Source organism: Drosophila rhopaloa, unplaced genomic scaffold, assembly GCF_018152115.1.
Source record: "Drosophila rhopaloa isolate 14029-0021.01 unplaced genomic scaffold, ASM1815211v1 contig_4, whole genome shotgun sequence".
NCBI lineage: Eukaryota > Metazoa > Arthropoda > Insecta > Diptera > Drosophilidae > Drosophila > Drosophila rhopaloa.
Genome location: NW_025335134.1, coordinates 1,419,243 through 1,442,522, shown reverse-complemented (window position 1 = coordinate 1,442,522; position 23,280 = coordinate 1,419,243).

Sequence of the window (23,280 nt, the reverse complement as noted above, 5' to 3'; positions counted from 1 at the left end):
GGCATCAGCCTTCGCACCCTTTTTATGAAGTGGAATAATAAAAGAGTCCTTCCAGATGGTAGGAAAAACCGATGATGAAATAGACAAATTAAAAAGTTTACGAATCGGTTTACAAATGGTTGACGCACAAAACTTGAGCACACATCCAGGAAGTCCATCTGGACCAGGAGAATAAGTCGGCGTTGTTGTTGCTAAATCTATTAAAAGAGAGTTTTCAATAATTAAAGGGGTAAAAATACAATTTGACCTATTTAAGGGATTAGGGTAGTTGGAATTTGACCAAGCTGTCGAACTAAAACTCAGCAAATAAATCAGCAATTTCAGAATCCGTCGATGCCTCCGTTGCGTTTACGCGTACCGATGAAGGCAATGCCGATGACTTACGCTTGGCATTAACAAAGTTGAAAAACTGTTTCGGATCATTTGAAAATTCAAATTTACATCGATTTAAATACATAGAATGGCAATGACTGTTGAGAACATTAAAATCCGATCGAGGCACTACATATTTTGAAAAATCTGATGGCTAACCCGATTTTTTATACTTTTTATAAGTATTTGATTTAAGGTTTTTAAGTCTTTGAAGCGCATTGGTAAACCAAAGAGGGCTGTTTAGGTTTGAAGGAAACCTATCAGGAACGCATTCATTAAAAAAAGTATTTAACGCTATATAGAATAGTTCAGGGGCACTTTCAATGTCTGTACAGTTGTACAAGTCTGTCCAATTATAATGAGAAATCATATCGTTAAGTTTATTATAGTCACATTTACGAAAACATCTCATTTTAGTTGGGGACACTAAGAGGGTATCAGAGCAGGGGAGGCAAATTGTCAATAACTTGCTGTAACGATAATTCTAAAAGGCCATCTACAAAATCATGGGCGGATAAAGGTATAGCGACAAGTGAGTCAGTGGGAGGAGATCAAGAAATATCAGGTAGATTAAAGTCACCCAAAACAATCAAAAGGTCTCTGTTAGAAAGAAGGGATAGTACGGATTTTATTGCGGACAGATGGTGCTCATAAATTACTAGATCAGAGCCAGGTGGAATATAAGAACATGTAACAAAAATAGATAAAGATTGCAAGGAAACTTTCACACTTACAAACTCAATTTCGTTTGGGATATGAGTGAGAATTCTTTCAGATGTTAGGCTAGAGGTAACGGCAATCAGTACAGTACTTATAGGGGCGATCGGTCCTATAAGTATTAAAGTTATTTGACAGAACTTCAGAGTCAGATATCTCTGGTTTTAGCCAAGTTTCCGTAAAAGCCAAAATATCTTCAGTGAATGCAGAGGAGTCAGCATAAAGCTTGTGCAGCTTCATATTTAGTCCCCTAACATTTTGATACGCCAAAAATAAACTTTTTAGTTTTTTGGCACAGTGGAACCTGTTATTTGTTCTCGGTTTATTGGGAACAAATTCATTAATTACTAAGTCAACATTAAGCCAAAATCTTTCAGAAAGTAAAACATTAAACACATCAGGCGGAGCAAATATTTTAAAAGACGATATCCTACGAGCGGATGAAAATCGAAATTGTTCAACTGCAATATCCTCGGATGGGAATTTTTCACGTATAAATCCCAAAACATCCTCAGATGTGGTATCTTGGGTGAATCTAGAAACAAATAATTGCTTCCTTTGTGGAACAACTGAGTTTCGTACGCCCTCCAGCAGCAGTCTGAACCTCACTGGGCTGAGAACCAGGAACGGTGCGTACTGTACCTATAGGAATTCTTTGACTTAGCCAGTACTGTAGATTTTATTCTGGAAACAGGGACTCCACCCGAACTAGCTGTATCCATAGGCACAGTTGGTTCATTTACCCCTGTGTCAACAGAAACTGCTGCTACCAAGTTCGGATTTGGGGTGGATTCCACAATCATATTAACGGCGGTTAAACTGGCTTTTTTACGTTTAGGCGACTCGGTTAATAATTTTTTATTATTAAACTGGGCACAGACGGAATTGAACCCCTCATTGAGTTGTTTAAAAGCTCCTGAGATATTCAATAGGCTGTCTCGAGTCTGCTTTATAAAGCCGCTCATCTCAACTACCATTTCCTTGCAGGACCCACATGACCACATGAGACCAGAATTAAGATCAATTAAATCTTTAACTCTGCCAGTAAATCCTGCACATTTAACGTGCATCATCGAATCGCAGAACCAGCTAAAAATAAAAGGGTCTTTAGTTGAAGACGCAAGAGTACAATTTTTCTTAGAACAGACAAGAGCCATTGTGAGTTTAAGGCAAATAAAAAATAAGAGTATGAAAAATACCTCAAAGTAAATTTTGGCACTGGGATCAAATCCAAAAACCACAAGGGGACAAAACACGAAAAAAATAAGAGCGCGAGATCACGAATTAAATCGAATAAAGAGAGCACGAGATAATAAATCTTATATCGACTGAGCGACTGAGCGTGGCTTGTGCAACACAACAACTTTAATCATAAATAAATGCAATGTAAAGCATGCAAGAGAGAGAGAGAGTTAGAGAAATAAACGAAAAAGTCTACCAGAAGTTCATAGAGAGTAAATTACAGTTATAAAATAGAGCGGGAGAGATTGAGAGGGAGTAAAAGAGTTCTAGCAGATATAGAGAGCGTAAATTACACTAACAAAGCTACGAGATTAAAGAAATCTAATAGAAATGTTAAAATAACTATAAACACGTACCCGTTTACTGGGATAAATTAACACAAAACACAAAATCACTGAAAAAATACAAAAACTCAGTGCACAAAGGTAAACACAACTGTTCACAAGCGACGCTAAATCGATTTTCTATATTCCTATATTCTTTAAAAATGTTTTTTATTGTTTTAGGTTATTCAGGCATTGGAATTTCTTTAATTTCTGGGTTAGACTGGTGCCTTCTTTACATACCCTGCGTTGTTTAACTAATGTTTCTATGTTCCGTTTCATTTTTGGGAAAATGTATTTTTCTGCAATTGTGTTTCTGTTTTCTTCTTCATTTTTATGTACTCTGTGAAGTGTTTCTAATACTAACCCTCTTGCTTCATTTTTCTGTCAAGTCTTCTACATTATTCTGTGTGAACCTGATTTTAACAGATCCGAAGTGTTCTGGATAAATTCCATGTACTTCTCGCATTATCTCTTCTGATGTAAAAATTCAATCCTGATTAACGGGCTTAAATGCTTTTTTTATATATTTTAATGAGATCATTATTATGTAAGTCTGGTTGAGACTTTGTAGTCGAGGGGTTTTCCCTGAAAAAAAAATTTGATTTTTAAGTCATTTATTGGTACTTCGGCGCGGGGCTATTACCAGAGCTCTGAACACTGTGTTGTGTTGCTGTTAATGAATTGATTTCGTTTTTTGGGGATCCCAGACAAAGCATCGGCCACCATGTTTTCCGGGCTTATATAGTTGTTTTTTATTAAATTCGCCAAGATATCTTTTCCATTTCTTGATCGATAACCCTCCCTTTCGGTTGCAATCATGTAAGTGGATTTTAACCTTGGTTCCACCGTAGATATATGGCCAACATTTCTTTATTCGCGGTTTCGTAGTGTTCTTCGCTTTGAGATAAAGCTAGATATAATAGCTATAGGTCTGTCCTTCTGTGAAAGCCTTGCTCTTTTCAGAAGCATCCGTTGTTTATACAAATTCCTCGTTTAAATTTTGATATAAGGGTAGTTTTCTATTATCTTTCTTTTAGAAGAATTTGCAGAAACCCACTTTTATGATTTAACACAGAAAACATTTTATTATTTTCCACTTGTGCAAGAACTTAATTTATGTCTGGTATTGGGTATCTGTCTGCTATTGTCACACTATTTAATTTTCTGTAATCTATATTTCTTAATATTGAACACATCAAATTTTTTGGTATGATACACACTGGTGAATTGTAAAGCGATCTCGAAGGTCGTGTTATATTGATTTCTTGGAGTTATTTTATTTGTATGTCTATTTCGTCTCTGAGTGCCATTAGATATTCGTACGTATTTCAGTTTTCATGTTTATTCTGTAAGTCAATATTTGATGAAAGCTAAGTGAAAAACATTGTGTTATAAAGGAAATGAAAAAATAACCGACGTGACCTCTAGTTCAATCAATAACTTTAATCAATGTATTAACTTCAAAGGTCGTTAGGTCTAACAGAAATATAATAATTATAAATATTTGGTGAATTTAATAAACAAATGTTTAGTTTCTTATTATCTTTAAAATATGAAAAGAGTTTTTAATTCACTTATATTAATTTATAATTAATTTACTTCTTAACGTACCAACTTAAAAGCAGCAGGGACTTGATAGTTGTACTAAAAGGAATCTAGCGCGACTTAACGCCCAAAGAAGTTATCGATGCCCTCAAAGAAAACGGGTTTTCTGCAATGAACTTTAGTAACATCTTTAACAAGAACAAAAAGACGCAACCACTCTTCACAGTCTTGAAGAAAAATGAAGTGCATCCCATTTATAACCTGCAATACCTATTGCACCGAAGACTTAAGGGGGTATATAACTTTTTTTGTCGAAAAAATAGGAAAGTTTGGATTTTTGTATGTATGTAACTATTATTTTTATTAAATGAATGATTATATTTTCTGAAAGTTTAGATAGTTGACAATGTTTATGCAAAAAATTTTAAAAAAATATTTAATGGTTTTTAAGGTGTGGCTGTTTCCCTTAAACGCCTTTTTTTTAAGAGCCTTGCGGTGATAATTCCCCAGGACGAACGGGTCAAATGAAACGGAAAAAACAAAAATATTTCATTAGTTTAAAGTAGTATCCTGTACATGAACGAACGTTTTAAAATTTTTTTTTTTGTGCATACGGGAACGTTTTATGCAAAAAATGACATTTTTGGACGCTAAAATTCTAACAAAACTATCTATTTCGGCGAAATAAAAATTTTTACATGAAAAAACGATCGTTCAAGTACTAATAAAATTCATTAGGAAAATTTAAAAAAAAATTTAAAGAAAATCGGTTCAGAAGTTTTTCGCCAATCTATATCACCGCAAAGTCATTTTTCAAAAAACACCATTTCGAGATATTGGCGTTTAAAGTTTTAAGTTTGGGTTTGGGCGGGGACGAGGCGCGCGGCTAGGAGCGCTTTAATTTTTTTTTTACTACTCAAATCTCTATGAAAGTTTGGGGAAATGTTCTCCAGAAGTTGTTCTTTAAGATAAGGCAAAAAAAATTTTTTCGATTTTTTGAAAATGAAAAAGGTATATACCCCCTTAAGAGCCACATAAAAGAAACGGCCCAGTGCAATGCACAAACTGTCAGGAGTATGGACACACCAGGACATACTGTACACTTGGATCAGTCTGTGTAGCTTGAGGAGACTTTCACAATTCCGCTAACTGCCCTGCTAACAAAAAAAAGACCCCCAAAACAGAAATGTGGAAACACCAAAGGAAACCACACGGCCAACATGGCATGCGTGGAGTGACAACAATGCGGAATCAAAATACTCAAAACGTCTACACTTACTCAAAAACGACGGAAGTATTTTTCGGGAGGTCTGCAAGATCATTTGGTCAGCTAAATTCCCAGAAGAGCTTCTCATACGCCAATGCCCTTCAAACAGGAAAGGGAAACCCAATCCAGTCTAATCTAGGCAACGTTCAGCAGGTCCCAGGACAGTCACAAAGCTATGATGGTTACCATGCAACAAAGTAGGAGGGAATTTATGTCCTTCATTAAAAAGACCACTGGATTAAAACCAGAACATGGTGTTACAATTACTTGCAGCTAAGCAGTCCAAATAATTGATCTAATATACGAATAACCATGTGGAACGCCAATGGCGTTTCCCGGCACAAGCTTGAAACGACACAGTTCCTGAATAAAACTCATATCGACGCTATGCTACGCACCTCACAATAAAAACACCTTCCAAGTAAGAGGCTACACCTTCTAAGGCAGAGATCATCCAGACGCCAAAGTCCACGGGGGAACCGGCTTCCTAATCAGTTACCGCATCAAACACCACTTTCACAAAAAGTTTGCAACTAATTATTTGCAGGCCACGTCTATCAAAGTACAGTCAGGTAACGAACACCTTTCCATAGCCGCTATCTACTGCCCGACTCGCTTTACAATTTGTGAAGGACAAATCATGGATTTTTACAACTTACTTGGAGGTGCCAAACATACATCACGACTCGTGACTCCCAAATTAGGGCAATTAAATAATGCAATCATAAAACTGAGCAACAAATTGGACTCTGTTTCCCATGGTAGCCCCACATACTGGCCAGCAGACTCCACAAAAGTCCTAGACTTAATAGATTTTGCTGTGACAAAATCCCCTTTAAGCCAATGTACCAATTTAAAAAAAACTAACTTATAACCTCCTTCTTTCCTATCAGAATGCAAGAGGCTCACTAAATTGTGTTCTGATAACCTTTCCTTTGCATCTCATAATATTGTGTTTACAGAAACCTGGTTAAAGCCGGAGATCTTTAGCTCCGAAGTTTTTCCAGGTAAGTACACAATATATAGGTATGACCGTCCCTCTCGTCAGAGGAGTTATTTTTAAGGAATTTTATTTGTGTAAAGTTATCACTACCTGGTAACTCTATATACATAACTTGCTCATATATTCCGCCGTTGTCTGAACTTCCTGTTATTTAAATCACCTTTCCGTTAGTAAGTGTGTTGCAAATAAGCTTAAGGGATCAGTTGGTAGTTCCAGGTGATTTTAATATACCTGGAGTTACTTGGTCCACTGATGATGGATCGAATGTCTTACTACCTATAGCACAGCATGATTTTATTGACGGCCTGCTTGACATATACTTATCTCAAGTAAAACATATTCAAAATTCACTAGGTGGCCTACTTGATTTGTGTTTTGTATCAAATCCTGAAGGTGTGTTTCCGTCCAGAGTAGCACCTCTCACGCAACCTAAAGATCCATATCACCCTACAATCGAACTTACAATTGACACGGGTACAGTTATAGAAGAAAATCAGAAAAATCAACCAAACGAATACATTGTTTTTGCAAGGCAGGATTTCTGAGGCTAAATAATTTTATTCCCGACTTTAATTGGTCTGATCTTTACTTAAGCAATAAAATGTTCGATGCAGTTAATGTTTTTTACACTGCATTTTATAATTCCTGTGTTCCGTGGTACTATACGTTAATCTCTAATAAATCACCTTGGTTTAGCAAAGACTTGACACACTTAGGAAATGTAAAGTCCAGAGTTCTTAGGAAATATAAAAATACCGGTTCTCAATCTGTTTTTGCTAGATATTTAAGTGCTCGGACAAGATTTACCGTGCCTAATGCTCAGGGTTTTAAGAGTTACTTACACCGTTGTAAGGTCCAGTTCTCTCACGACCCGAAACAGTTTTATAACTTCGTTAAGCGTAAATCTAATTCATATCCTTCCTCGCTGTTGTTCGAAAACATGACGGATCAGGCAGTAGCCGATTTATTTTCCCAATTTTTTTAAACGACATACTCTTCTTTTGATTAGGCATCACAGCCTTTTTCTTCCACCATATCCAAATCAAACCTCATATTCTGTCCCACTTCAACAGAAAGCTCTGTTCTTTTGGATCTTCTTCGTATTTAACCTGTTTATTTGCCAGGGCCCGATGGTATTCCTGGGTGCGTGCTTAGGTATTGCGCTAAGGCCCCGTGCAAACCTCTTCACAAGTAGTTTACTTTATCTCTAGAAAGTTCCCAATATTCAAATATTTGGAAGGAAGTTAGAAGCCAGTAACTCTAGAGGTATATCTAAGTTCTCAGCTATTCCTAAGCTTTTTGAAAAAATCATGACTTCTCATTTGCAGCACCTTTGCACATGAATCATTTCTTCGTGTCAACATTGAAGTTAAACCGTCGTCGCATGCAGACGTGTATTTATTGTGCTCCGGGAAAAAATATTCAATAAAATCACAAAAGTGCAGTGACCGTTTTAATAAATCTACTATAACGCGAAAAGACGCTTTCTGCGATGAAATCGCGAATGTTTATATTGATTGGTCATTTAATTAATATAAAACTTAACACTTAAAACTCTAATTAACTTTACCACGAATACAATGAGTCTGAACGACGTTCGCACACAACGTCAACGTGAGCAAGACGAGAGACGGCTCTCAGTACAAAGAAATAACGCTTACTTCTCTTTTAAAGCAACCGAAAATAATGCAAGCTCTGATCAAGCGCGGTCAATTACCCCCAACTTGACCGAGTTCTTAAACGTATCGAGCGAGAGAGCGCGTTCTTGCTCCCCCTCGCTACCATCGACGTCTCTGCGGCCAAAGAGCGCTGAAAGTGCTTCAATGCAGGTATGCAATAACCTAAGCTCATCAGCAGTAACTAGCACCGCAATTTCTTTAACAACGTCAACTGTAACTACAACAACAACTGCAACCGTATCGACTGCTCGTTTAATGACATCATCAGCTAGCAGCGCAAATATTAATACGTCTGCCACTGCGCTGCCCGAAAAACAGAACAAAACCAATGAATGTACTAAGCCGGCTGTGCAGACTGGTATGGATCGCTACATCCAAATCAAAAGGAAGCTGAGCCCTCTAAATTCTCAACGCAAAATAACCCGTAACAATGCTAGCCTAGCTGGAATAGAAATGCCCACGAACTCAAACCGATTTAAAATCTTGGAAGACGCCTATGACGTTGAGGCGGCCGAATCCACTGAAGTCGAGAAAAGGAAGCCAAAACCTCCGCCTATTTATATTCGAGAAAAAAGTTCCAATGTTCTTGTCAACAAAATTATCGAGCTTATTGGAAAGGATAACTTCCACATAATACCTCTAGTAAAGGGCAACATCCAGGAAACAAAGGTTCAAATGAAGTCTGAAGATAATTACAGAGTATTATCGAAATATCTTTCCGAGAATAAAAATAACTTTTACACGTATCAGCTAAAAAGTAGCAAGGGCCTGCAAGTCGTACTTAAGGGCATAGAGTCCGACGTAACGCCTGCAGAGATAACAAAGGCGCTTCAAGAGAAGGGATTTAACGCTAAGACAGTCTTCAACATCCTTAACAGGGATAGAAAGCCGCAGCCACTCTTTAAGGTTGAGCTCGAACCAGAAAATAAGCCCCTAAAGAAATACGAAGTGCACCCCATTTACAATCTTCAGTTCCTGCTGCACCGCAGAATTACAGTTGAGGAACCGCACAAACGCAATGGCCCGGTACAATGTGCGAACTGCCAAGAATATGGCCATACAAGGTCATACTGTAAACTGCGCCCGGTGTGTGTAGTTTGTGTAGATCTTCATGACTCCGCACACTGCCCAACGAGCAAAGATGACTGCAACTCGAAAAAGTGCGGCAACTGCGGTGGCAATCACACTGCTAACTACAGAGGCTGCCCTGTTTACAAGGAGCTGAAAAGTCGCATCCACCAGAGAGGAACTGCCGCCCGCACCCAAAACAAACAGATGACAGCTTCCAGATCAAACCCTGAAGTCTTCTTCTCGACTGCAGCCAGATCCTCACTAGGACCCTTAAACTCTGATAAAAATGTGACTTACGCAAGCGCTTTAAAATCAGGACAGGCTAACCCTGTCTCAAAAAGTTCATTTCTGCAATCAGCATACCAAGAACCGAACACGGCTCAGCAGCAACAACTGCCGGAGCAGTCAAAAAACAACTTTGAAGATATGATATACAGCCTGCAGCAAAGCCTTACGGAGTTTATGTCGTTTATGCGCACAACTATGCAAGATTTAATGCGAAACCAAAATCTATTGATTCAAATGCTGGTTTCACAACACACCAAATAATGACTTCCCTAAGGATATCTACGTGGAACGCTAACGGCGTCTTACAGCATAAACTTGAGTTAGCTCAATTCCTACTCGACAACTACATCGACGTAATACTGCTATCAGAAACACACCTTACAAACAAATACAATTTTCAACTACGAGGTTATTTATTCTACGGAACAAATCATCCAGATGGTAAAGCACATGGTGGGACTGGAATTCTAATCAGAAGCCGTATTAAGCACCACTATCATAACAAATTTGCTAAAAATTACCTACAGGCCACATCTATAAATATACAAACAAATACTGGCAACCAACTTACACTAGCCGCCGTATACTGCCCCCCTCGCTTCACCATAGCTGAAGATGAGTTTATGCAGTTTTTCAACTCACTAGGAGACCACTTCATAGCAGCAGGGGACTACAACGCCAAGCACACACACTGGGGATCACGTCTCGTGACTCCAAAAGGAAAACAGCTCTATAATGCAGTTATAAAAGCCAAGAACAAGCTGGACTATGTTTCTCCTGGCAGACCAACATACTGGCCGGCAGACCCAAGGAAACTACCCGATTTAATAGACTTTGCAATTACCAAAAACATTCCTAAAAATCTGATAAGCGCCGAATGCCTCTCGGATCTTTCATCGGATCACTCGCCTGTCCTGTTTATTCTACTCCGACATCCAGGCGCATTGGAGCAATCGTTTAAATTGACATCTCAGAAAACCAATTGGGTCAAGTACAAGAAATACATTAGCTCACACATTGAGCTAAGTCCTCATCTCAACGATGAAGCCAACGTAGACAGATTTGTTAATACACTGGAGTCTGTACTCGTCTCTGCAGCTCGAGTTTCAACACCCCAAACTACAAGTACACAAAGCAACCAAAAGAAGACAAATCTACAAATAGAACAGCTCGTCCTCGAAAAGCGACGCTTACGTCGAGAGTGGCAACTGCACAGATCACCATCTGCTAGGCAAAGCTTAAAATATGCCTCACGTCAAATCACAAAAGCTTTACAGCAAGAAGAAGCACATGTCCACCGACGCTACATAGAGAAATTGTCAACATCTAGCACAAAACACTCACTATGGAGAGCTCACCCTACTCTAAGCTCACCGAAATGCCTATTAGAAACCCCACAGGCGGCTGGGCGCGCAGCGATGCAGACAGAGCCAGCACGTTTGCCAACCACCTTAAAAATGTCTTCAAACCAAATCCTGCCACTAGTGCGTTCACCTTGCCGACTTTACCACAGGAGCCTCAGCTTCAACATGAACCAATTGAGTTTCGCCCAAACGAAATCGTTAACATCATCAAAAATCAGCTGAATCCGAAAAAATCCCCGGGCTGCGACCTCATAACTCCCAAAATGATCATTGAGCTCCCATATTGCGCCGTTTGCACTATCACCCAGCTTTTTAATGCCATCGCAAAACTTGGCCACTTTCCAGTGAGATGGAAAAAGTCAATTATAATAATGATAGCAAAGCCAGGAAAAGACCACACAATTCCCACGTCGTATAGACCTATAAGCCTACTCTCATGCTTATCTAAACTCTTTGAAAAATGCGTATTGATTCGGATAAACACATACCTAAGAATCCAGGAAGGAATTCCGTCACATCAATTTGGGTTTCGTGAAAAGCACGGAACAATTGAGCAGGTCAACCGGATAACATCAGAAATTCGGAACGCGTTCGAAAAACGAGAGTACTGTACTGCCATATTTTTAGACGTCTCTCAAGCATTTGATAGAGTTTGGCTAGAAGGTCTAATGTTCAAGATCAACACAATGCTCCCCTACAACACCCATAAGCTTCTAGAGTCTTACCTCTACGACAGAAAATTTGCTGTTCGATGCAACACTGCTATAACTGACGATTTCACTATTGGAGCTGGAGTTCCTCAAGGAAGCGTGCTTGGGCCAACATTATATGTCCTCTACACAGCAGACATCCCAACAAGCACACGACTAAAAACATCTACGTTTGCTGATGATACAGCCATTCTCAGCCGCTCAAAATGCCCGATGCAAGCAACTGCGCAGCTCGCTCTTCATCTGGTCGATGTAGAAAAGTGGCTATCAGATTGGCGAATTAAAGTGAACGAACAAAAATGCAAGCACGTTACGTTCACCCTGAACAGGCAAAACTGCCCGCCGCTCATGTTAAACCATACTCTACTCCCGCAAGCAAACGAAGTGACATATCTAGGAGTACACCTCGACAGAAGACTCACATGGCGCCGGCACATTGAAGCCAAAAGAACACACCTAAAGCTAAAAGCCAGTAGCCTTCATTGGCTTATCAACGCTCGGTCTCCCCTTAGTCTTGAATATAAAGTCCTGCTGTATAACTCGGTACTAAAACCTATATGGATGTACGGCTCTCAGTTATGGCGGAATGCCAGCAACAGCAATATTGACATAGTCCAGCGAGCTCAGTCGAAGATCTTGAGAACAATCACCGGGGCACCGTGGTACGTTCGCAACGAAACCATACATCGCGACTTAAACATTCTACCAGTCAAAGAAGTGATCGCAGAACAGAAGGAAAAGTACTTTACCAAGCTATCGTTGCACCCTAACCACCTGGCGAGAGGTCTTACAAGGTTGATCAACCAATCACGCCTTCGTCGCAATGACTTACCCACCCAGCGACCGACTTGAGGCACGCGCAACCAGAATGCAGTCTTATTATACTGTTAGTTAAATGTTAATGTTAAGATTCGTAAACTTATTGTTAGTCTCAAAATTAAGAGAAGATTCAATAAATAAAAGCAAAGTTAAATAAAAAAAAAAAAAAAAAACACGGACTTATTAAACGTAAATCAACAATCACTAACCTTCTAGAGCTTACTACATTTGTGATAAAGGGATTCAATAGTAGTTTTTTAAACAAACGTAATTTACACTGACTTTAGTAAAAACATTTGGCTCTGTAAATAACTTACCTCTTGTTCAAAAACTTGACCTGTTAGGTTTTCCAGTTCACCTCCTTATATGGATCTCAAGTTCCCTGTATGGCAGGTCACAAAGGGTCCTTTTTAAAAATTCAATTTCCCACAAGGGAGCCATCTGGGTCCGCTACTTTTTACATTATTTATTAACGATCTTCCCTCAAGTATAAGTCATTCTTGCGTACTTATGTACGCAGATGATGTTAAGTTATGCCTGCAGTATAAGGACATTTCCTGCCATTTAGAATAACAATCCGATCTTATTTCCAGCACCGAGTCTTTGCTAATCTTTAATGCGTCAACTCTATTTTACTAAGCACAAAAATAATATTACTATTTTGTTTTGTTTGTATTTTGAATAGTTCCTAAATTTTCCTCTTCACGATCTCCATTTCCAACTAAAACACGAAATTCCTAAACCAATCTTAATCGTGATCTTGAAAGAAAATCTAAATTCGTAACATGGGGCTCACCTTTTGAGAAGGCACTCGTTCGAGCGAGTAAGTTTATGGCACGGCTTTCCAAGGACTTTAAATGCAGCACGATAAAAAAGCCCCATACCAGGTTCCACTTTTTACCAAAAGGATCTATCGGCCAGCAAGGAGACAGACCTAAAAACAACAAGCAACGCAGGAACAAAACGAATCTTCCGGAACAACAATCTTTGGCAGAAAGAGCTCGAGTATAAACAAGCAAGGACGCGCATTATTGGAGACACAGATAAAAAATGTGTCCCGAAATTCACAGACTTTATGAACAAGCTTCAAGAAATAAGCTTGAAGGTCAGAATGTAAGATATGCCAAAAATATATTTTTGCATTGACTTTTTGTAGGCATTCGGGCTGCCAGTTATTGGACAACAATCGGTTTTCTAGATCGACTTGTAGGAATTAACAACAAAGCTAGAGACTGGTTATGCTGTGTACAGCCATTATTACCATTACCATTACCAGCAAACCAAAATCGTTGTGTATTGCGTAATCGTCGAGAGGAACGACAGTAGCTATTTCGATGCACGCTAAATCAATTAAAGATGGCTGTCCTCTACCACACATGAAAAAGCTACTGAGCCGCCTGAAGGATTCGTTCTACCAATCCGATATAAATCTAATTCGATTAAAATAGATTTTACACTAGTTCACAGTGACGCCGCTTCTCGGCTAATGGATTAAGTATTTCCAGCCGAACTGAAGGAATATGATTTTGCGTATCTAGACGATGTATTTGGCATATTTGAACAAACCCTAAATATTACGGCTTACCACTAACGTAAAAACAGTCAAGCCCTATATTTGAGATACGTTATAGAACACGTCTTGACAAGCTTCTTGCGATTGATGTTAAAAAAATAAAGAAATGTGAAATCAATTCAGCAAAACCTCCAATAAAGTCAACAGACCATACATAAGGAGAGGTTAAAAATCCATTTTACAGGATTGGTGTATAAAGCGTGAGCATTTTCCGAAATTTGTTTGGATCTCACGCGGCAAGCATTTTCTGCTTAAGTCATCCAATTTCTTGAAGTAAGCGCTTTTCACCCATTCCCGAGTATATGCATTTCGATATGGTGTGGGCCACACTTTTGTGGAAATTGTAATAGAGATACACTTGTCCGTTATTTTCTTCAAAGTCATTTTATGCTCAACATCTATAGATGATTTCGATCTTGTTACATACAATTTTTTTTTAAATTTGTTCAGTTATACACCTTGGCATCACCACAGAGTTTTCGAACTGCGTGCATTGATGAGAACAAATTAAAAGCGGAACTGGCGTCTTAATTGGAACAAAATAATTCACCTTTCACTATTATTAGCATAAGTCCCATATCTATTAAGAAGAGGGTAAAAAAGCCGCCGTCATATCTGAGATACATCTCGTTGTGAAGAGTGATCTTTGTAAAAGCACCATAATGAACCTTCCAAAGTTGAAAATATCAAAACCCGTCCGGAAAAAGGAAATGCCCAAGTCATCCTTTATCCTTGGACATAATATTGATCCTTGATCAAAAGATCAATCTGCAAATTTTCAAAATGGGTAGAAAAACTTCAAGTTGCAAGTTATAAACCACACCAACCAAATAGACATGTAATACAATGTCCATACAGTAATCGCTAGTTTTCTTCTGCTCAACTTGGTCATAAACATCCATGTAATGCATCAGCAGAACTTGCTTTAGTGCGAATAGTGACATTGAAACAAAAATATAAGCCAACATTGAAATACCTAAGGTCGACGACAATGTTTGTAAAATCGAAACCATTAACGACATTCGACAGATTTCCAAGTACATTTTACACTCTTGTCTTTATTGCCATTCGGATTTGGTTGATTTACAGACGTTGAGAAAGGTCAACATTTTTGGTCCTTACAACGTCTTCTCTACTTTGGTGCAGTCAAATGGTATACTCCAGTGGCTCCCACTAGCGAAACAAAAGTCGCTAGCGAATGCAGTAGCAACATAACTTAAAGTTTTTATGTTTAAGTGCTTGTTTTTCAAATTATTGTATAAGAGAATCATTGTTTAGGGCAATAGTGCACTAAAATATATATATTCATCCACCCGACGCGGGACATTAGCAAAAAGGGTATCGGTGTGATTTTGACAACAAGGTATAAATAAAGTTAGATAGGATTTGCAACCCAGTTTGGGGGCGGAAAAGCCAAATGTAGCAATTTTTGTATGTAATATGTATTAAATATGGACGAAATATGATTAGAAAGCTTTATTTTTGGGTCGCATATTTTGGAGCCTATTAAAATGACTAATTTTTTTCGGAACCAGTTTTGAAAGTCTAAATTGCAGGAAATGGCTTTTTATTGCAAGCAACTTAACACGGTCTGCATACATAAGTACGTGAGAATGACTTATAACGGAGGGAATAAATAATGTAAAAAGAAGCGGACAATGATGGCTTCACGACCTGACCTGCCGGTCAGATAAGTAAGGATACATTTAGGAGATAAAGTTTCCGAATAAGAAGTAAGTGATGTTTTACTAAAGTCATTGTACATGACATCTGTTTAATAACTTTGTAAGCTTTTTAATGAACTCAGAAAGGTTAGCGCTTGTGAATCTACGGGGTAATAATTTGTTCAAAAAGCTTAGGGAAAGCTGACCATTTAGATATGCCTGTAACGCCCTAACTTGTAACCTTATTTGTAAAGAGGAATTACAAATGATTACTTCCAAATATGGGAAATTGGGAAGTTTCTAGAGCTAAGGTATAATATTTTATTATTTATCAAAATAAAAAAGTGTCAATTTTCTGCAAAGCTTTATCAAAATTAAAATATTAAAATTGTAAAACTATTTGTACTCGGATTTGTAGTCGTAACTTGTAGGGGTGTGAACTTATTAGGAAAAGATTCTTGTATTTTTTTAAAATATAATATGGCGCTACTTGTTCCGCAACCTTGTGGCAACCTCACATCCTAGAAAATACCAAACGAGAATTTAGTATTTTCTAACACTGCTTGTCAGAGGGCTTGCTCCCGCCAATTGCGTTTTTCGTTCTATTATTTCTGATCTTTCAGCCGAAGCACACGCGTTTTACTTAAGGCAGGCTTGCACCTTGAGAGATTAAAAAAATCAATATTTTTTTTGCAGTTTCAGATAGATACATGTTTCAATTTTACTTTCCTAAAAAGTCGTAATCTCTTAAATTACGAAAGTTATCGGCCGTTTGGTGGACCGGTGTCAAGCGCGCGGGTCAGCGAGGGCGCGTGGGTCGACATACATTCTTGCCATTATAGTGCAAATTTTCAAACGCGTTGTTCTCGAAACCATGTTTTCCGAGTTGGCGGAAGTCGTAAAAGTCGCAAAAATTGAGCAATCGTCATGAAATTTTTTATACATGTTCCTCAGAAGTATGTGCATGTCTGGAACTAGCATCTTTTGAAAATATTAAAAATTGTTTATTTAAAAAAATAATGAGTAACGAAAAAATGAGGAAAAAACCGATTTTTTTTTTAAAAGCTCATAATTTTTGCATTTTTTATGTTTTTTCAATTATCCTAGTTCCAGCGATGCGAAAAAGTGTACAGATTAAGAATATATTCGTTTTTTGCGTTTCAGATTATTTCTTAAGATTCCAATGAGGACGAGTTTTTCGCGGACATGCTGCCATTGTTGGGTACTCCCCCTCCCCCCTTCACTTGGATCGCCCTCAAAAAAATTGTGTAGCTTCAATAAGCTGTACCCTACAGCTGGCTAAAATTTTATTCCCATACCTACCATACTTTCCAAGAAATAATATCCAGAAAAAAAATCAGGTTTTGGGCGCCAACAAGGTGCAAGCCTGCCTTAACAATAAAACAGTAAACGAATTAAGTCGTTACAATTTTTTTTTTTTCGCGCGGAGTCCCACGGCTGACTTACCCGCCCAACCGACCGAGGGGCGCAGCCGTGTATCGTACGCCACGATTCGCGATAAGATAGACGCGAGATAGGAAAATAAAGGTAAAGGTCCGGGGAAAAAAGTAATAGTTAGATCAATCTTGTGCCAATGAAGCAAGTATTAATCGTTTTAGGAGAGGCAGAGAGTCAAGATTTGATATTACAGGAAAAAGTCTATTATAGTCAGAACATAATACTCTGAAAGGCTCATGCAAGGCATAGTTAAATCTACAATGAATTAATATTAGGGGAATATAATTTCTAGTTAATCTACTTGGCACAGAAAAGTTTATTCGACTTAACAAGTCGGGGCAGTCAATATCACCATGTACAAGGTTATAAATAAAGATAGTACCAAGCATCGTTCTACGGTTGGCTAGGGATGGTAAATTAATCAAAAGAAGTCTACTAGAATAAGAAGGTAAGATAAGATTTGCATCCCAGTTTAGGCGCCGTAAAGCAAAAAGAAGGAAGTTTTTTTGTACAGATTCAATACGACCAATATGTATTCCGTATTGTGGACTCCAGACGGGAGACCCATACTCCAGAATCGGACGGACTAGCGAAATAAATAAAGTTTTAGTCAAATAAGGATCATCGAATTCTTTTGACCACCTTTTAATAAATCCAAGCACTCCTCTGGCTTTATTAACCATGGACGAAATGTGATAAGAAAATTTTAGTTTAGGGTCCAAGAGAACGCCAAGATAGTTTACAAGAGTTATTCTATCCAAACAGCTGCCACTTAACGTGTAAGTCGCGTATATCGGATTGGCCCGTTTAAATTTAGTAAATTATCTCGGCACCAGTTTTGAAAATTATCTAGATCGGATTGCAAGTCTAAATGGCAGGAAATGTCCTTATACTGCAGGCACAACTTAACATCATCTGCGTACATAAGTACGCGAGAATGACTTATAATTGAGATAAGATCGTTAATAAATAATGTAAAAAGTAACGGACCCAGATGGCTCCCTTGTGGGACACCGGAGGTAACACGGAGAATTTCAGAAATTGAATTTTTAAAAAGGACCCTTTGTGACCTGCCATTCAGATAACTTGAAATCCATTTAAGCAGATCAACTGGAAAACCTAACACGTCAAGTTTTTGAATAAGTGGTAAGTGATTTACAGAGTCAAATGCTTTACTAAAGTCAGTGTAAATGACGTCTGTTTGAAAACTACTATTGAAGCCCTTTATCACAAATGTAGTGAGCTCTAGAAGGTTTGTGATTGTGGATCTACGTTTAATAAATCCGTGTTGACACGGAGAAATGATTGATCTGCAAAGGTGCTGCAAATGAGATGTAATAATTTTTCAAAAAGCTTAGGAATAGCTGACAACTAAGAAATACCTCTGTAGTTACTGGCTTCTAACTTGTTACCTTTTTTGAAAAGAGGAATAACAAATGATTCCTTCCAAATATTTGGGAATTGGGAGGTTTCTAGAGATAAAGTAAACAACTTGTGAAGAGGTTTGCACAGGGCCTTAGCGCAATACCTAAGCACGCACCCAGGAATACCATCGGGCCCTGGCGAATAAACAGGCTAAATACGAAGAAGATCCAAAAGAAGAGAGCTTTCTGTTAAAGCGGGACATTAGGGTGATATGGATCTTCAGGTTGCGTGAGTGGTGCTACTCTGGACAGTAAACTTTTAATGATTTTTAATATAAAAAAAAAAATTATAAAATTAATTATCATTAAACATAACATTCAAAACAAGTGTCCTAAAAAACGTTCTGGTTTCTGTCCCCACCCCTAAAATTTAATCGTCGGTAGGGTATGCAGGCACCATCCGCTCGCAGAACAACAACCAAAGCTGATTTGGTTTGAAGATTTCTGAACCACTAAGCGCAGACACCGACTGCGATGTGCCCTGTTCCTATCTCATTAAATTGATTTATATTATTTGGAATACATACATATATGCAAAACATTCTTCTGCTACCACTGATATGAATTTGTAAACCAAGATGAAATATATGCTTAAATATTAAAAAATATACTGTAACATATAATATTCTTATTTTTATCATTAACCCAATAGTGAATACGCCCATATTGTTAGGGTACCAAGTCTGAAAAGTAGCAAAAGACAAAATATTCTTGCTGCATCGAAATGAAATGATCGCACACATGCACCCCTGTATGAGAATGCATGAACACGCATACATACAAAGCCCAATTCAAGCGCAGGCCAACCTTCTTCAAAATGCGCGTCTCTGCGACTGAACGACCGAACTCGAGCGCGACCGTCAAAATAAGAATTAGAACGAGAGCGAAAAAAACCCGAAGGCACACGAAGTGTCCGGGGCCTGCTGATTCCAGCACTGGGGCCTCCCGATTGAAAAATTTTGTGACCAAATTCGTTGTATGAAATGACCAGTCTATATGTTGTATGGTTAGTGATCTACGTTTAAGCAGTATGTTAAGAAAACATTAATGATGAAGTTTATAAATTTGAATTAGCCCTAAGTGGCCGCCAAAACTATCGAATAAGCTAGGAGAATAGTTAAGTTTCCCCGCCGAAGTCAGTACACAAACCACGATCCCGCCACAGAAAATACCAAAAGGAAGCCACCACGACGAAATCCCACAGAAGAGGTTTTCTAGAAAACAGCAACGGCCACACTGTGATCAGAGACTTGAAGCGGGAACGACGCGCGTGAGGTAAAATTGTGGCGCACGAGAAGATTGGAACCCAAGAAGTCCTCGAGGCACGTGGCGAAGGAGAAAAGAGAACGCAGAACCAAAACACCAGGACACTGGCTTTGGCAAGCAGGGTGAGCATAATGAGTGCGACAGGGACAGACAGGGCTTAGAAAAGTGTTACCTCCGATTATGCCGTCTGCGAGTATTCCGGGCATTTTCGTAGAGGTTTTCTTAGCAGGGTTAGCTACGACAGTGCCGTCTGCCAGTATTCCGGGCCTGTTCGCAATAGTTTGTCCCACTAGTGTTAGCTACAATTACGCTGTCTATATCTCCCCAGACATTTTCATAGAGCTTTCACTGTAGTGTCAACCGCTATGTGGCCGCCGGTGCATGTCCAGGCCGGTCCACAGCGTTTTGTACACGACTCGGTGACCCAAGTAAAAATTACCAAAGAAAACATAGTGATACCCGCCCCTCAACTGTCTCAAAAATAACAAATTTTATCTGATGAGGATCCTGGGCGGACTGAGACGCCGACCCCAGCTAAAAGCATCCTTACAGATTGGCGCCCGAGCAGGGACTCGTTGAGGAAAATTCCTAAAGAACCACTAGATCATTTTGTTCTTCACCATTTGGGTGTTGGAAAATTTTGTCAAGGGGTCAATGGGAAGCTGTAAAATTTGTAAGAACGGCAGAGAAGTAAATATATATTAATGAATACACTGAGAGAAATTTTATTGAAAAAAAATATAACATTCGTGTCGAAGATAGCCCCAACTAACCTCTGAGATCGCACGCTCGTAATATACCCATAGTATGAAGGGACCCACGTGCGTTAGGCCGACCCGAACAAAGCCGACGAGGGCAACGTGATCGCTCCGCCATCGGGTATTTAACAGCGAGACTAATCGTCATAAAGTCAGTCGGTCGTGAGAACTCAAGCAGGCAACATCGTTCAAAACGAACAAGATTTTATCGTCGTCAAGTGTACAAATCGAACGAGTAGTGTACAAACCCCGTCAATTAAAATCGCGAACCACGTGCACCGCGCAGATAAATCCCAATTAATTTGACATTCGCTGCAAAGATTCTGAACAATAATCAGCGTCTTAGACCGTGACCATCGAAACAATTTCAAAAGAATTCGTAGTACCCCCGAGAACCTAAACCAAGAACGTCGCGTGACAAGAGTTCCGAGTAGACCCTTACGTAATGGGAGTCAAGTGGATCTCGTATCGTCGAAAACAGGAACTCGAGACCTTGACCGCCGCGTTCAGGTTAAATAGCAGTGGAACTGTCGAAGAGTTGCGCCAAATACTCGCCAAGTTTTCGAGGTGGGAAGATCTGTCACCGGAAACACAGACACAGTTGGCAAAAATGGAAACGGTGTACGGGAACGCCGTTACTCCTGACCCCCTTTCTGTCGTGGTCGACCATCCGAACGAAAAAGAACCTGGCGGCTGTAGGAGCAACTCTCTCCAGTTACCACGGACCACTTCTGCCCCTAATTTAACCACGCTACTATAGACCGACGAACGTCGTGGGACACAGGCGCGACCTGAGGTCACTTCCTGCGACACATTGGTGGACAAAATGGCCCGATGGGGGCTTACTTTTGACGGGTCCGGCGACCCACTACGATTCATGGAACATATCGAAGAAAGGGCAGCCACGTATCAAGTCGACCTACGGACGCTACCCCAAGCGATGCCGGTGCTACTAGCCGGAAGGGCGGAGAGCTGGTTTCGTACGAGTAGACTGCAGGGTACAATATGGGAAACTTTTAAGAAGGAGTTCCTTGAGTTTTTCTTACCGCCGCGCTACTTCCAAAGACTGGAAGACCAGATCCGGACACATACGCAGCAACCAGGTGAGCTGTTCAAATTCTATTTGATCGATCTCCGCATACTCATGCAGCGGGCAGGATACACCATGGCGCAAGAAATTGAACGCGTTTACGAAAATATGTTGCCTGTGTAACAACTGTACACTCGGCGTCAGGATTTTCGAACATTAACTGAACTGACACAGCTTGTAGTCAACTTCGAGGTCATAAGGAGCCGAGGAGAGGGGAATCAAACAAGTCTTCAGGAGCGCGAGGGATTTAACCTCCCACATCGAGAAACAACAGGGAGAAGTACCGAAATACAACATGGGACCATTATGCCGGAATCGGAGGCTCCGATCAACGTGCATAACGCCTGCAGGAACTGCGGGGAAAACGAAAACCCAAAATTTTATTCTGCTGGGACTGTGGCAGACGTGGCCTTCGCACCGGAATGTTGGAGATCGGGAAACGGCTACGGGCCTCGAGCAGGCAGGGATCGCCCGAGGAACCCGAGAGATTCCCCAAACCAGTAAGTCAAGCATTAAAGTTAGAGCAGGGCCGGATCCAGGCCCAGGTCCGCATCAAAGGGAAACCGTTTAAGGCCACCCTGGACACGGGAGCCACACAGAGCTTCATTAGAGAACAACGAGCAGCGGAGATTGGCGAGAGATTCGCACCCGGATCCGATTGGCCGATGGATCCCACCGTGACCTTACGAGGGGCCTGGTAGTAACCATCCACCTGGGTCTCCAACAAGTAAAGTTATTCTTGCTAGTGATGCCCACGGTACTAGATGATCTCCTGCTAGGAATCGATTTCCTTTGCGGCATCAAGGCCACCATTAGCTGCGGGGAGAATTATTGCAACTGGACTCGAGGGCTGAACTAACCAGCGATCGGCGAGGCAACGAGGAACCATGGAAATTCCAGCGAGGGACAACGCACCAAACGAGGAGTGCGTGGTTGCCCCTTTTGGAATCTTGCGAGGCAACGAGGAAACCATAGAAATTCCAGCGAGGGACAACGCACCAAACGACGAGTGCGTGGCTGCCCCTTCTGGAATCTTGCGAGGCAACGAGGAAACCATTGAAATTCCAGCGAGGGACAACGCACCAAACGAGGAGTGCGTGGTTGCCCCTTCCGGAATCCTGCGAGGCAACGAGGAAACCATGGAAATTCCAGCGAGGGATAACGCACCGAACGAGGAGTGCGTGGTTGCTCCTTCTGGAATCTTGCGAGGCAACGAGGAAACCATGGAAATTCCAGCGAGGGGCAACGCACCAAACGACGAGTGCGTGGTTGCCCCTTCCGGAATCTTGCGAGGCAACGAGGAAGCCATGAAATTCCAACGAGGGACAACGCACCGGACGAGGAGTGCGTGGCTGCCCCTTCTGGAATATCCAGGAGCAACGAGAACACAACGGAGACCCCCGCAGTAAACCCTAGACGACCGAATCGCACTAGACGGACCCGAAACCGCCACGAGAACGCGACAGCAAGGGAGGCCCAACCTAGTTGGATTTCGGCTTTGCCCAGAGGAAACCAGACGGCTCAGCAGCGTAACCCTTTCCGGCAAGGTCCGGGACCCTCTCTATCGACTAGAAGAGTTCGATTTCGGGATCCAGTCGTGGAACGCGTATTCGAATCTAGGCCCGACCAATCGTCGTCGATAGA